At 49.8% G+C, this 13,404-nt stretch overlaps 1 protein-coding gene across 1 annotated transcript in view; it reads right to left on the reverse strand.

Annotated features, from left to right (window-relative positions):
* NAA16 (N-alpha-acetyltransferase 16, NatA auxiliary subunit) overlaps positions 1-13,404 on the reverse strand; it is a 587,644-nt gene that overhangs the window by 137,905 nt on the left and 436,335 nt on the right. The window lies entirely within an intron of this gene.

Here is a 13,404-nt window from a genome sequence, read left to right on the forward strand (position 1 = left end):
ACAGATAGATCGTTACCGAAGGCAAGTCATTTGTGCATCTGAAAGAAACACGTTAGTTAGATCCCTTACCTTAGAGTAGATACCCTAGCAATACCAACCCCGGTGGTGGGTCTGCGAACTAAGGTCACACCAGGAAGTCCTGGCGAACCAAACGGCCAAAGAAGCCATCCTTCCGAACTTGACTGTCGAGGCAGTAGTGCTTGGCAAACGTGTGCAGCGAGGCCCACGTAGCTGCCTGACAAATGTCCTGCAAAGGGACTCCCCGTCCCAAGGCAGTAGTAGCCGCAGTGGCCCGAGTGGAATGGGCGCGCAGCCCTTCGGGAGGATCCTTTTTAGCCAAGGAATAACAGACATTGATGCACAAAACGACCCATCGAGAGATGGTCCGTTTGTGCACCGCCAGTCCCTTCTGATCGCCCACGTCGCCAACAAAAGGTTGGTCATCCACCCAGAACTTTTGTGTGCGGTTCAAGTAAAAAGAAAGCGCACGTTTTGGGTCCAGAAGGTGGAGCCTCTCTTCCTCTTTCGAAGGATGCGGAGGCGGAAAGAAGGTGGGCAAGGTAATGGTCTGGCCGATGTGAAAGGCAGTAACTACCTTGGGTAGAAAAGAAGGACGAGTCCTCAGAACAACTTTGTCCGGATGGACAGAGAGGAAAGGAGGCTTAGAGGAAAGAGCCTGGAGCTCACTCACTCTTCTGGCAGAGGTGATGGCAACCAGGAAAGCAGTTTTGAGAGTCAGAAGACAAAGAGGACAGTTGTGGAGTGGCTCAAACGGTGCACACATCAGATAGGTTAATACCAGATTCAAGTCCCACTGAGGCATTATGAAAGGAACAGGAGGAAACATGTGGGTAATGCCTTTCAAGAATCTATTTACAACGGGGGACTTAAAGAGAGAAGGCTGATCAGGAAGCCTCAAGAAGGCTGAAACAAATGAAAGATATACCTTGATGGTACCCAGAGCAGAGCCCTGATGGGCCAGGGAAAGAAGAAAGAGGAGAACCTCAGAAAGATGGGCGGAAAGGGGATCCACAGCCTTTGCTGTGCACCATGCCACAAATGTGTTCCACCTGCAGGCATATACCGTTTTTTTGGAGGGATGCCTGGCTGCCAGAATGACATCACAGACTTCAGGAGGCAAGTCAAATGGCATCAACTGCCGCCGCTCAATCTTCTTGCATGGAGGTGGATGCTGGACAGGTTCGGGTGGAGGATCGTCCCCTGCTGCGACAGAAGGTCCTCCTGAAGAGGCAGTTGAATCGGGGGCTCGATTGACAGACTGAGTAGCTCGGGATACCAGTATCTTCGTGCCTAATCCAGAGCCACAAGGATGACTTGGGCCTGGTCGCACCTGATCACCTTCAACACTCTGGGCAGAAGTGGTATAGGCGGAAAGGCATACAACAGACCGCAACTCCACTCGCAACGAAAAGCGTCTCCGAGTGAGTGCCGCCTTGGAAACTCCAACGTGCAGAACTGATGACATTGCGCGTTCTCTTCGGTGGCTCTCCCCACTGCTGAAAGAGACCTTGCGCCACGTCCAAGTTCAGACGCCACTCGTGATCAATCATGCACCAACGGCTGAGTTTGTCCGCCCTGGCGTACAGAGAACCTGCCAGGTGTTGAACCACCAGGGTGATGCCCTGATGTTCCAGCCTGTCCAGAAGCGCAGAGCCTCCTGACAAAGGTTCCATGACCCCACCCCACCCTGTTTGTTGCAATACCACATGGCGGTGGTGTTGTCCGTGAACACCTGCACTACACTTCCCCGGACAGAGGGAAGAATGCCTTCAGTGCAAGTCAGATCGCCCGCAGCTTCAGAAGATTGATATGGAGCTGGGACTCTCTCTGTCTCTGATCTCCACCTCTCCCATGTGGCCCCCCATCCCAGGAGGGACGCATCAGTCGCCACTGTGTGCTCCGGTTTGAGAAGGAAGGGATCTGCCACTGACCCAATCGTGGTCCGTGAGCCACCGCTGCAACTGTCTTTCAGTGCCCTCTGAGATCAGGACGTGGTCAGACAGGTTGCCCTGATGTTGTGCCCACTGGAACTTCAGGTCCCACTGCAGAGCCAGCATCCGCCACCTGGCGTGATGCACCAACAGGATGGCCATCAGCACCAGAAGCCGTAGGGTCAACTGAACCGAAACTCGGGATAAAGGTTGAAAGATTGGAATCAGAGCCTGAATATCCCGAACCCGCTGCTCGGGAGGATAAACCCGAAATCGCGCAGAGTCCAGAACTGCTCCGATGAAGAGGAGCTTTTGGGAGGGACTCAGGTGTGACTTCGTCACATTGATGGAGAACCCCAGCGTATGGAGGTCGGCCAAAAGTCTGGAGGTGGGAGACGACTGCATGGGGTGAGCCCGCCTTCAACAACCAGTCGTTGAGATAGGGGAAGACTGGAACTCCTGATCTGAGCAGATGAGCTGCGACCACCGCCATCACTTCCGTGAACCCCAAGGGGCAATGGTGAGGCCAAAGGGGAGCAAGGTAAACTGAAAGTGCGCGTCGCCCCCCGTGAACAGCAGGAAAAGCCGGTGGGCCGGTAGGACAGGAATGTGGAAATAAGCGTCCTGCAGGTCCAACGCTACTATCCAGTCTCTAGGGTAGCCAAAACCTGAGCTAAAGTTAGCATCTTGAACTTCTTCTTCCGGAGGAAGCCGCTGACGCTCCTGAGGTCCAAGATAGGGCGTAGGCCCCCTTTGCCCTTCTTGGGAACCAGAAAGTAGTGGGAGTAACAACCGCATCCCACTTCTGGGCCAGGAACGCGCTCAATGGCCCCCTTGGCCAAGAGGGCCGTAACTTCCTCCCGTAGAGGTTGCAAGTGATCCCCCGACATGCGGTGGTACTGCGGTGGCATGGCTGGAGGGGTCGAAGGAGAGGGAGTAGCCCCTTTGGACGATTTGCAGCACTCACCTGTCCTAAGTGATGGTACGACAGTGGAGCAGGTGATGGCGAATTCTGCCTCCCACTGGCGTGGAATGGGCATGAAAGCTCGGACTAGGAAGGCTTTGAGGCAGATGCTGCGGGAGCGGATGTGGACTGACCGGCTCTGTCCCCCTGCTCCGCCACAGCGGAATGCATGTCCGCGACCACGTTGAGGTTGGTTCTGCGGCCTGTGGCTGGACAAACGTGCGGGGTGCCCCTTCTGTGGCCATGAAAGGAGCGAAAAGCAGAAGTTTGCTGGCGCTGGGCCGACAGGCCCAAGGACTTTGCCTTAGCCCTGGAGTCCTTAAAGCGCTCCAGCACACTATCCGCCTTGTCGCTAAAGAGGCGATGGCCATCGAAAGGCATGTCCATGAGAGTGCTCTGGACATCCCCCTAGAAGTTTGTGGATCTCAGCCAGGCATGATGACCAATCGCCACCGTCGTTGCCATCGCTCTACCCAGCGAGTCCCTGGTGTCAAGTCCACATCAGATGGAATATTGTGCTGCATCCTGCCCCTCAGCAAGAGCTTGGGCGAGCCGTGCCCTGGCCCCCTCCGGACACTGGGGCAGCACGTCCGCCACCGTATCCCACAGACAGTGGGTGTAACGGTCCAAAAGGCATGCAGTATTAATGCTTCACAATCCCAAACTGAGGGAGGAAAACAGTTTCTTGCCAGACTGGTCCATCCTTTTCAGATTCCCGGTCCGGTGGTGCGGTCAGGAAGGCGGTCTGGGACGTGGAGGCCTTGATAACCAGACTCTCAGGGGTGGGATGTACAGACAGAAAGCAGAGGTTGCCCGGGGCTGGGCGGTGGCGCCGGGCCACGTTCCGATCCACAGGAGGGACTGTGGTGGGCCTGGACCAAGTGCCCATCAGAACGTCAGTGAGGGCCTCATTAAACTGCAGCAGAGGCTCCGAAGAGCTTACTGGCGGTTGAAGCACCTCGGTGAGGAGTTTAGTCCTCACGGCCGCTGCAGGGAGCTCAAGGCCCAGGGCTGTGGCCGCCCTGCCAGCACCACAGAATAAATAGCTCCCTTCTACGTAGCCACGTAAGGAGGAGAGATAAAACCAGTGTCAGACGAAGTGTCTAGACCACTGGCCTCCCCTAGCTCATCTGCCCAGTCCTGACTTAACTGGCACTGCTGTGCCAGAGGGTCCTCAGACCAGACCCCTCCTAGTCCTCCCCTTCATCCGGGTTCCGATAAACAGGCATAAACGACGGAGCCGGGTCATAAGCAAAGGCCTCACCCATCGACGCCGGAGACGGTGCCGAGCGCCGGACCCGGACCGGGACTGAAACCAGGGACGGCGTTGTCCGAGGACGGCACCGGGAGCGGCACCATGGGGGTCAGCGTCAGCGGAGAAGTCGTAAGGTCAACTGGTGTCGACCGGGATCTTGGCCTGGATCCAACAGGGGCCTGCGGCGTCGGGACCGAAGTCGACGACAGCTCCGGGGCAGAAGCCGTCAGCTCGCTAGGACCCCCAGTCGGACCTGAGGGGCCCGAAGGCGCGCAGGCAGGCCTTGACAGCGGAAAGAGAGTCCTCATGGCCATGAGGAAGTCTCGAATCTCGTCCAGAGTCGCATTGAGTCCAGGGACCAGGGGGTGTGGGACCGGATGAGACTCCTGCGGCTCGGGCGGAGACGCGCAGGTGGGGCCACCCGAACCCTCGGCTGAGTCGCCCGACCGGCGAGGGGAGTCAGAAGAGCGATGTCGTCTCTGACTTCTTTTTGCCATGCCTCGACTTACTTGAGTGGGAGGACTTGGATTCTGACGAACGGTGAGGACTGCGGCTCCGCGACCGGTCCCTCGACTTTCACCTCGAGAGGCGTGGAGCCGACTGCCGGATCTCAAGGAGCTTGCAGGACCGCTCCGGCCTAGCTTTCGACGTCAAGGCCCGGCAGTCATGGCACGACTTGTCATCGTGGTCGGCCCCCAGACAGTAGAGACACAGGCGGTGGGGGTCGAAAACCGACATCAGTCGGTGACAGGCGTCACATGGCTTGAAACCGGGCATCCCTACTGGCACCAGGAGTTGAAGTCGACTCGAAAAAGATAGACAAAATTGTCCAAAAAGTTAGTCAAAAAATTACTAAGGGTACGCTATTCCCAGATCTGCGCTTGCTGGTGTGGAAATAAGAAGAACTGAGGGCGGCGCCTAAGTACCCCGACGACGTTATTCTGGTGATCACGATGCCGACAACAGACGCGGAGCTGCAGATGACGCCTACCGACGCGCAGGGGTACTGCTGGCGAAAAACTTTCCGGTTCCAGTCTGACGCCTGGGGGTTATTCTAAGGTAAGAAATCTAACTAACGTGTTTCTTTCAGATAGATGGTTTACTTTTGATTTCTCAACATTTGCATTTGGCTTGATGAAGATTATCACTGCTCATAGATGTAGGGACAAAGAGCTTTAGTATGAGGAATGGGAGTGTTGCTCAATTTATGCCAAGACATTGAGGATAACATTATGCAGTATTGAAAAGGTAGGATGCTAGCTTGTCTCTGAATGGTCAGACTTTGGCCATATACAAAAGTATGTGGATTGCTGCGGAATCCTAAAGGGAAGTACAGTCTTTTATAGATTCACATGCTTGTATGAGATCTTTTGACAGGTGGTCTCTGGAGAAACTCTAGGATGTGACCATACTTCATAATATCCAGGACCCACTTGTCCAAGGAGATGGATGTCTAAATTGTGAAGCAGTTGAGAAGAGTGTTTTTGAAATGTGATGGAGGTAGAGGCATTCAAGTGATTGGTGGTACTTTGTAGTCACTATTTTCGGTAGGAATCCTGTCATTTCGTAGCATCTGCAGCATGTCTTCTTCCTGTGTGCCCGGAGGAAGTGGAAGCCAGTTGAAGGCCTTTACGGTTGAGAGTACTGTTGGCGATATCCCGGTGTTTGTTGATGGTATCAACAGGATTGGTATCTCCCACGGAAGGAGTATTGACCCCATCCTCTACTACCTCGATATGAAGTGAATCCTTTTTGCTGGTAGTATTCCCAGAGCACGCGCCCTTTCCGTGTCAGCTTTTATGGATTGCATCGCTTCATCAGCATGTTTACCAAATAAAGCTTCCCAATCCGATGGAAGGAGGCTGCTTTAAGCCAGCCTCGTCTTTGTAGAACTGCTGCCACTGCCATCTCTCTGAACACTGACAAATCGATAATATTGCTGATATTCTTTCAACGTTTTGCAATACTGATTTTCTGATAAGGAATCCAGAAGGTGGGCCAGATCCAACCACATTTGGTGAACATAACTGCCCAGGATAGCTAAGGCATTGGAGGCTCCTATCGTTATTGCTGCCATGGCTGAAAATCTTTTCTGAATGTTGTCCAGCCAACAGCCCTCTTAATCGGAGGGGGGAGATTGTGAACATGAGGCCACCGGATTTTTTGATGTTCTCTGTGCTGACTGCATAACCATAGAGTCGGTCTTAGGATGACCTATCAGGCAGGCTGGAGAGTTCTCTGGGGGCTTTATTTAGCTTGTATCACTGCGGTTTCTGTTGCAGGTCTCTTCATGGCCTTAATTCAAGATGAAGTCTGTGATTGGTACTGATCGTACTGTCTTCTTGGTAGACTCTTTAAAATCATATAGGAAACAGTCAGTATCAGTATCAAAATCTTTTATTCGATTACCACTTGTTAGCAACCATAAAAAGTACACAATTTAAAAACAATGAATTAAAAACAAAGCTTGCAACATAGTTTAAAAACATTAAGAAGATTTGCACAAGCTTGAAGGTGGAAATGTCTATTCAATCATAAGCTGGGCGTATCTTGATACTAGCTTTTAAAAAGATAGCTATGCACTTTGCTACATGTACCGAGTCCAGAAGCTATAGGGAAAGAAATGCAGGGTAACATAACCTGTGACCGGAAGAACGAAGAAGTGGGAGAATCCAAAATTTACGTGGTGCTTTATAATATTTACAGAAAAAAATAATATGAATTGTTGATTGGGAAGATACTCCATCACATGGACAGTTCATAAGAGTACTCGACCAATTTAGAGTTTTTGGAAAGGAAACTAGACGGAAGAAGGTGTTGAAACGAAATCTTGTCAAAAGATATTTCTCGTGGTTAGATAAATAATACTTCAAGTATGGTTGGATACCTTTAACAAGTTGCACTGCACAAATTTGAGAGTTCGAAGATTTTGCGATCTCCATTTGGTTGCGCAGTTCTCTCAAATGGTCCATACACATCTTCTTTAAATCTTTTCTTGAGATGTCCTCTACGCTAGGTGGATCTTCAAAGTAAGAGGTACGGCCAAGATCGTTAAAAAAGTTCCGCACATAGACTAACCAGGGAATCCTGCGCCAGTTGGTTAAAGCCAAGCAGTCCGTGATCAGGGAGCGAGTCAGATGGCACTCTGGTTTGGTCCATATGCGTTGCCATAAGAGAATCGGTTGGGAACGGATGGCGTCAGTGATATATTCCATACCAAGCTCATTGTGTGAAGCGTAGTTCGGAGCACTTTGTGGAAGAGCCAGCAGATATTTGACAAACCTGTTCTCTATTATTTGAATAGAGTCTATTGGACCATATCCCCAAACACCCGCTCCATAGGTGGCCACACTGTGACATTTTGCGTAGTAGATTTTCAAGAGTTCGGGGGGTGCAGGTTTTCTTAACTTCCTCGAGAATGAAACCAGGGCTGATGTTGCTCGCTGGAAGAGAAGTTTTCTGCTGGCCGTGGCCTGTCGCCAACTTAAAGAGTCATCCACCAGGATGCCCAAGTACGGATAGGCAGAAGTTTTTTCCAATCTCGTTTTATCCACCAGGATTGGTTTGGGATTCTTGACCTTAGGACCAATGTGCATGGTAAATGTCTTTTTTATGTTAATTTTAAGACCCAAAGAACTCATAAAGGAGCAGTACTTGTTAAGTTGTTTCTGGAGTTGATTCAGTGTTCGAGCTATAATGACCGAGTCATCTGCATATAGCAGGGTTGATATAGGGCGATGGCTTATCTGGGGTAGGTCCTGGCTCCCTTCCAGCAGAGCCTGCTCTAGTCCATTGGTGTAAAGGTTGAACAGGAAGGGAGCCAGTACGCATCCCTGTCTTACCCCCTTTCCTATAGAAAAAGAGGGTGATAGCTCTCCGTTGACTCCAAATCGGACACGCGCCGTGGCGTTGGAATAGAGTTCACGGAGGAAAACTATAAGGGCGGGGTCCACCCCAAGATCCCCTAGAATAGACCAAATTTTGGAATGTTGGACACAGTCAAATGCTGCACTGAGATCAACGTACATGAGAAAGAGGTTTCCTCCTTTTGCACCCACATACTTGCCTGTCAAAAGGGCAAGATTCAAGGCCTGCTCCACAGTCCCAAGACCCCTCTGGAAACCATATTGCAGGTCGGTCATGATGTTATTTTCTCGGGCCCAACTGATGTTGCTGCTGCCAGGACCTGGGTTAGTAGTGGTGACCAGAGTTCGAAGTTGTGGAGGAAAAAATCCAGTGGAACTCCGTCAGGCCCGGGAGCTTTTCCCAGTTTAGACGCCTTGAGTGCTTTTGCAACTTCCGCGTGATTGAAATGTAAGTTAATCGGGTAGCTGTTCTTTCCTGATTTGTGGCCTCCGCTGTGATCTTCTCCTAGTGGGTCCGTGGGGGGATTTCCAAAAATTTTGGAAAAATGAGAGACCCATTCAGCTGCCGTGACTGCAACGTCTAGGTGCTGTCCCTTTGAGGTGTCGGCCAAAAAGGGAGATCTAATAACCTGCCAGAAGAGGGCACTATCTTTGCTTTGGCAACTGTCATGCAATTGTGCCCAGAGGTTTTTCTTAATTTCTTTTCTGCGTTCCAATCTGACTGTGTTGTAATGTTTCCTTAGATTAGAAATTTCCAAGGTATCCCGGATAGGTCTATGGAGGGCTTCCTTTAGGTTCGAAAGGGCCTTACGACAGTCTGCGTTGAACCACCTCTCGGAGGTAGATTTATTTTTCATACACTTACCAGAGAACTCATTTCCAATTACCTTCAAGATATTCTGGAAGCTTCCCACGATAGTTTGGGGCGAGGAATCAGTTGATAAACAGTCAAGTACCCAAGGTTTAGTTTTTGCAAGAACTCTCTCCGTTATTACAACTGGGTCCACCTTGGCCCATTTAACTGTATAGCCATTCAATGTATTCATTGTCAAGGAATTTTGTCTTAGATGGCTAGAAGTGATAGAGTGTAATTTAGCCTTCTTTTGGTTAACTCTTACACTGATCGGGAAGTGGTCACTGGAAACGTCGGTCCCAGTAGAGAAATTGGTCACTTGACCCTTTAAGATCTGAGAGGTCAAAATATAGTCAATGGTGGTTAAGTGTCCTCTACCATGGAACGTTGGTGAAAAATCTACTTGTGGTTCTACTAGATTATTTGCAAAGTCAAGCTCCAAGGAAAAAAGGGACTCATTTACTTTGTTGCCGCAGATGGAATGGGCAAAGTGGAACAGAGGACTGCCATGTTCGTCCTGTAGGCCACAGTTTCCATTTTTATAGTTAGTGCATAAGGGGAGGTTAAAATCACCACCCCAGATTATATGTGCTGAAGATGGCTGAAGTTCATTTTGCAAAGATTCAAAAAAAGTGGTAATTTCGGTTAACGTTTTTATACAGTCCATTGTGTCTGAATTATTATAATAATTAACCAACATGTAGATACTGTCTGTGCTAAAATTTATTTGCAGTATTTGGTAGCTCGGGAATTCTTTTAGCTTACATATGGATATAGTAGGCAAGGTATTAGCAACATAAACCACCAGGCCGCCCTTTGGTCTTCCCATAGCTCCCTGGATTGCTGGGATATGAAATGTTTTATAGCCCATTAAATGCATCGGAATAATTGACCATGTTTCCTGGAGGCAAACTAACTGGTGTTCCCTCACTGAGTCAAGCCACGGCTGCAATACCAGCTTAGCACGCAGTCCTGCGACGTTCCAATATAAAATTGAAAAGCTCAGGGCTGCAGTGTGAGACTGGTCGTTTAGCTGGGATGGTGACTGAGAGTCAGGAAATCGCATAAGTGGGCACCTTGGTGAGATCACGGGGGTTTCTTTAATAATAACCGGGTATCTTGTCTGGTGTGAATTTGTAACGTTTGCTCCCATGGAGGTCTCTAAGGGACTAATCATTGTTACATTTAAGATGGTATCGGGGGATTCTGTGGTGGGTCCTGTCTTAATACTGTTACTGGGCCATAAAATTAGTTCTAATTTGGTTTGGGGTTTAGACTGGTGTAGTTGCAGACCAGGGCTTGAGAAGGCGTCCCTGATTTTTGGGGCCTGCGTCATACTCGTTATGGTTGCTAACGGTCAGTCTACCATTTCCAAGCAATCGTATCTGTTTCTAGTCTGAAAGCTCTGCCAGCCCTCCATGGATTGGTGGGGCTTGCCGGGATGCCAGGACTGAGTCTGACAGTCTCTGAGCCTATTTCTATTACTATAACTATGACCAGCCTGATTCCATTGTCCTTCCCGTGGATATTGCCAGTTTGAAGTAGGGAAATATTGGTGTGTATTCAGTGGAGGGTAAAAAAAGGATAGATGTTGGGCGTCAATACCGCCTTTTTTCCCCAGAGTTGGATAGGAGCAGATAAAGTCAACTGCAGTTGGATCATCACAAGTAACTATGATGCAGTCGCCCTGGATTGATTTGCGCTCGTCCCCTATCCAGGTTACTCTACGAACTGTAGAGATCCTACCAGAATGACAGGGCTCAAGGGGTCTATTTAAACTTAGCCACTGAATGACCTTATTTTTGAGTGACCAAACAGATTCATTAGTACCCTCAGTTAATTCAGGTACTCCTGTAAGAATAATCGTGTAGGGGGATGCCTCGGGTGGAAGATGCACCGGACGCCTTAATCGTGCTCCTTTTTTGGCTGTCGCCAAGGATTTTAGTTCTATTTTAGGGGATGAGGATGACGGTTTTTGATAGTAGGTTGATTTGTATTTGCATTTGTGTTTTTAACCAATCCTGGAGGATTCTGGGTCGAGGCAGTGGGTCCTGTAGTCATTGGGACACCTATCGGGGAATTTGGTTGAACTGGTGGGGCGATATGCTTAGATTTCATGAGCGATGGAGTGGCCCCTGGAGGCTGCTTAATTCCCACACCAGTTTGGACCGCTTGGGGGGCTTTTATTGGATGAGTAGAATTTCCCTTCCCTTGTTTGGGTTGTTGTAGGGTAGACACGGAAGGGGGAGTACGATATAAAGTTGCTATCTGAGTTTCAAGATGCCTCAGACTAGTTTCTAAGGGTTTTAAGTATTGTATAAAAAGCTCTTTAATGGTAGTTAGAATTTGCGGGGTATGATTACAAACTCTACACGGGCCGCCCACCTGGGATATTTTGTTTAGGTTATCAAAATTCTCTACACTAATAGTAGGTGCTACAGAGTTGTTGGGATTTGATGTATTTATACTGAGTTGAGTGAGCTGTACAAACTGACCCCCCCCCGGACTCCAAAGGGGTATTAGGGACCACTTTGTTACCGTGTAGCTTACTATTTCCCCTTTTAGAAATGGCTCCTTCCCTAGCTCCGCGGAGCTGCTTATCTAAGGTTGAGTCCAGAGGTTCCGATGTTTGACATAGTTCTAGATCTGGGGTGTTTTCTAGGTCTGTTGACGAAAGGGAGTCAGTCTCGGATTGGGTTGCAGACAGATCCACTGTACTCGGAACTGTGTGGATAACTGCCGTCGTGACAGAGGGTGTCAGAATAGAAGTGGTAGGAGCTTGGTGTATGGGAGAGGGTGCAGTAGCCAAAAGACCCAACGAGGAGCGTCTTGCATTAGCAAGGTCCATGGATACTCTATGCTCCAGGAGGGAAATACTCTGATCAATAACCTCGTTGGTTCGAGAGATAAATTGATCTATAGGTCCCGTGATCTGGGCTACAGATAAAGCAGATTTAGTTTTAGATAAAGCAGATTTAGTTTTACTCCTGGTTCTACCAGGCATATTGCTCTGTGCAGAGGAGCAAACAACGACAATGGCAAAGGACCAGAATAGGGTGATGTCAGAAGAGAAAACCAAGGAAAGGGCGGCCCGGTCCGGTCCCTACCGGTCACTAACGGGCAACAACGGGCCCGCCCTTAGCCCGGGCTTCGCCCGGCGTCCCGCGAGAGGGAACTGAAGAGACCTTTATGCGCCTCCTGGCGCAGAGTTCTGACGCTGGGGCTGGAGACCTCGAGGGCTGCCGGGAGTTGTAGGCAGCCCCTCGCCTCACTCCACTCGGCGGCCCCGCTGTCAGTTGTCGGAAAACAGCAGGGCGGCGGGAGGCAGGCGGGAATGACAGGGTCTCGACAGCCAGGTGAGGAGCTTGAAAGAATCACCACAGGGCAAGTGGGAGGACGAAAACGGGCAAGACAGCGAAGCCCCGCTCGCTGCAACTGGAGAGACCTTTATGCGCCTCCTGGCGCAGAGTTCTGACGCTGGGGCTGGAGACCTCGAGGGCTGCCGGGAGTTGTAGGCAGCCCCTCGCCCCACTCCACTCGGCGGCCCCGCTGTCAGTTGTCGGAAAACAGCAGGGCGGCGGGAGGCAGGCGGGAATGACAGGGTCTCGACAGCCAGGTGAGGAGCTTGAAAGAATCACCACAGGGCAAGTGGGAGGACGAAAACGGGTCTGTTTGATGGACTATCATTGGGAGGTTGAATAGTTTTGCAGCTCTTTCTATAAGCGCTTGTAACCCTCCAATGTCATCAGGTGGTGAAATAGCGCCTAAAGTTGATGGATAAGCAGATATGGGGGCAATATAGTTATCGCAATCATCATCTGCAATAGCTGTTTGGTGGAGCAGTATTTCTCAGTTTTCTGGTTCATTGTCGTCATCCCCTTGATCCATATAGTCTTCGTGGATAATGATGGACTCTAGTTGTTCTATGTGTGTTATCTTAACCGTTTGCATCCTCTGTGTGGGCTGGTTAGATATGGGTTGCTTCTGAAGAGCTGGCCCTTCTGGCTTAGAAGGTGAATTTAATTTAGCAGAAAACCTTTTGTAATAGTCATGTAACATGCGAAGGTCTGATACTAATCGTACTGGTATTTGCATTGCGGGTTCCTGTGGGTGTTGCGCCTGAAAAGTATCCTCAAAATTCTCAAATTCTAGGAGTTCCTCAAAGTGTTTGTTGTGTTGAGGTCTGTCTAAAAACGAAAATTCACCATACATGCAATGAGATTCCTAATCATCAATGTCCGACTCCTGACATTTTACATTAAGTTGAGATGGACTGGTGGCATCCCCAAACAATCCATCATCACCCGCCTCATCAATATAGACGGAGGTAGTAGCGGTTTAGCAAACGCACCTCTTAAGGACAATTTCCGTGGGCACAATACAATGAAAATTCTATTTGGGATGGTGATTTTTTGGCTATCCCACACAATACTCCTGAAGGTGTGGGATCACGTTGGATCAATGGATTCAATGTGCATCATTTTCAAAGAAGGAAACCATAGCAGTCAGTATTT

The sequence above is a fragment of the Lissotriton helveticus genome, chromosome 8, assembly GCF_964261635.1.
Source record: "Lissotriton helveticus chromosome 8, aLisHel1.1, whole genome shotgun sequence".
In the NCBI taxonomy this organism is placed as follows: domain Eukaryota; kingdom Metazoa; phylum Chordata; class Amphibia; order Caudata; family Salamandridae; genus Lissotriton; species Lissotriton helveticus.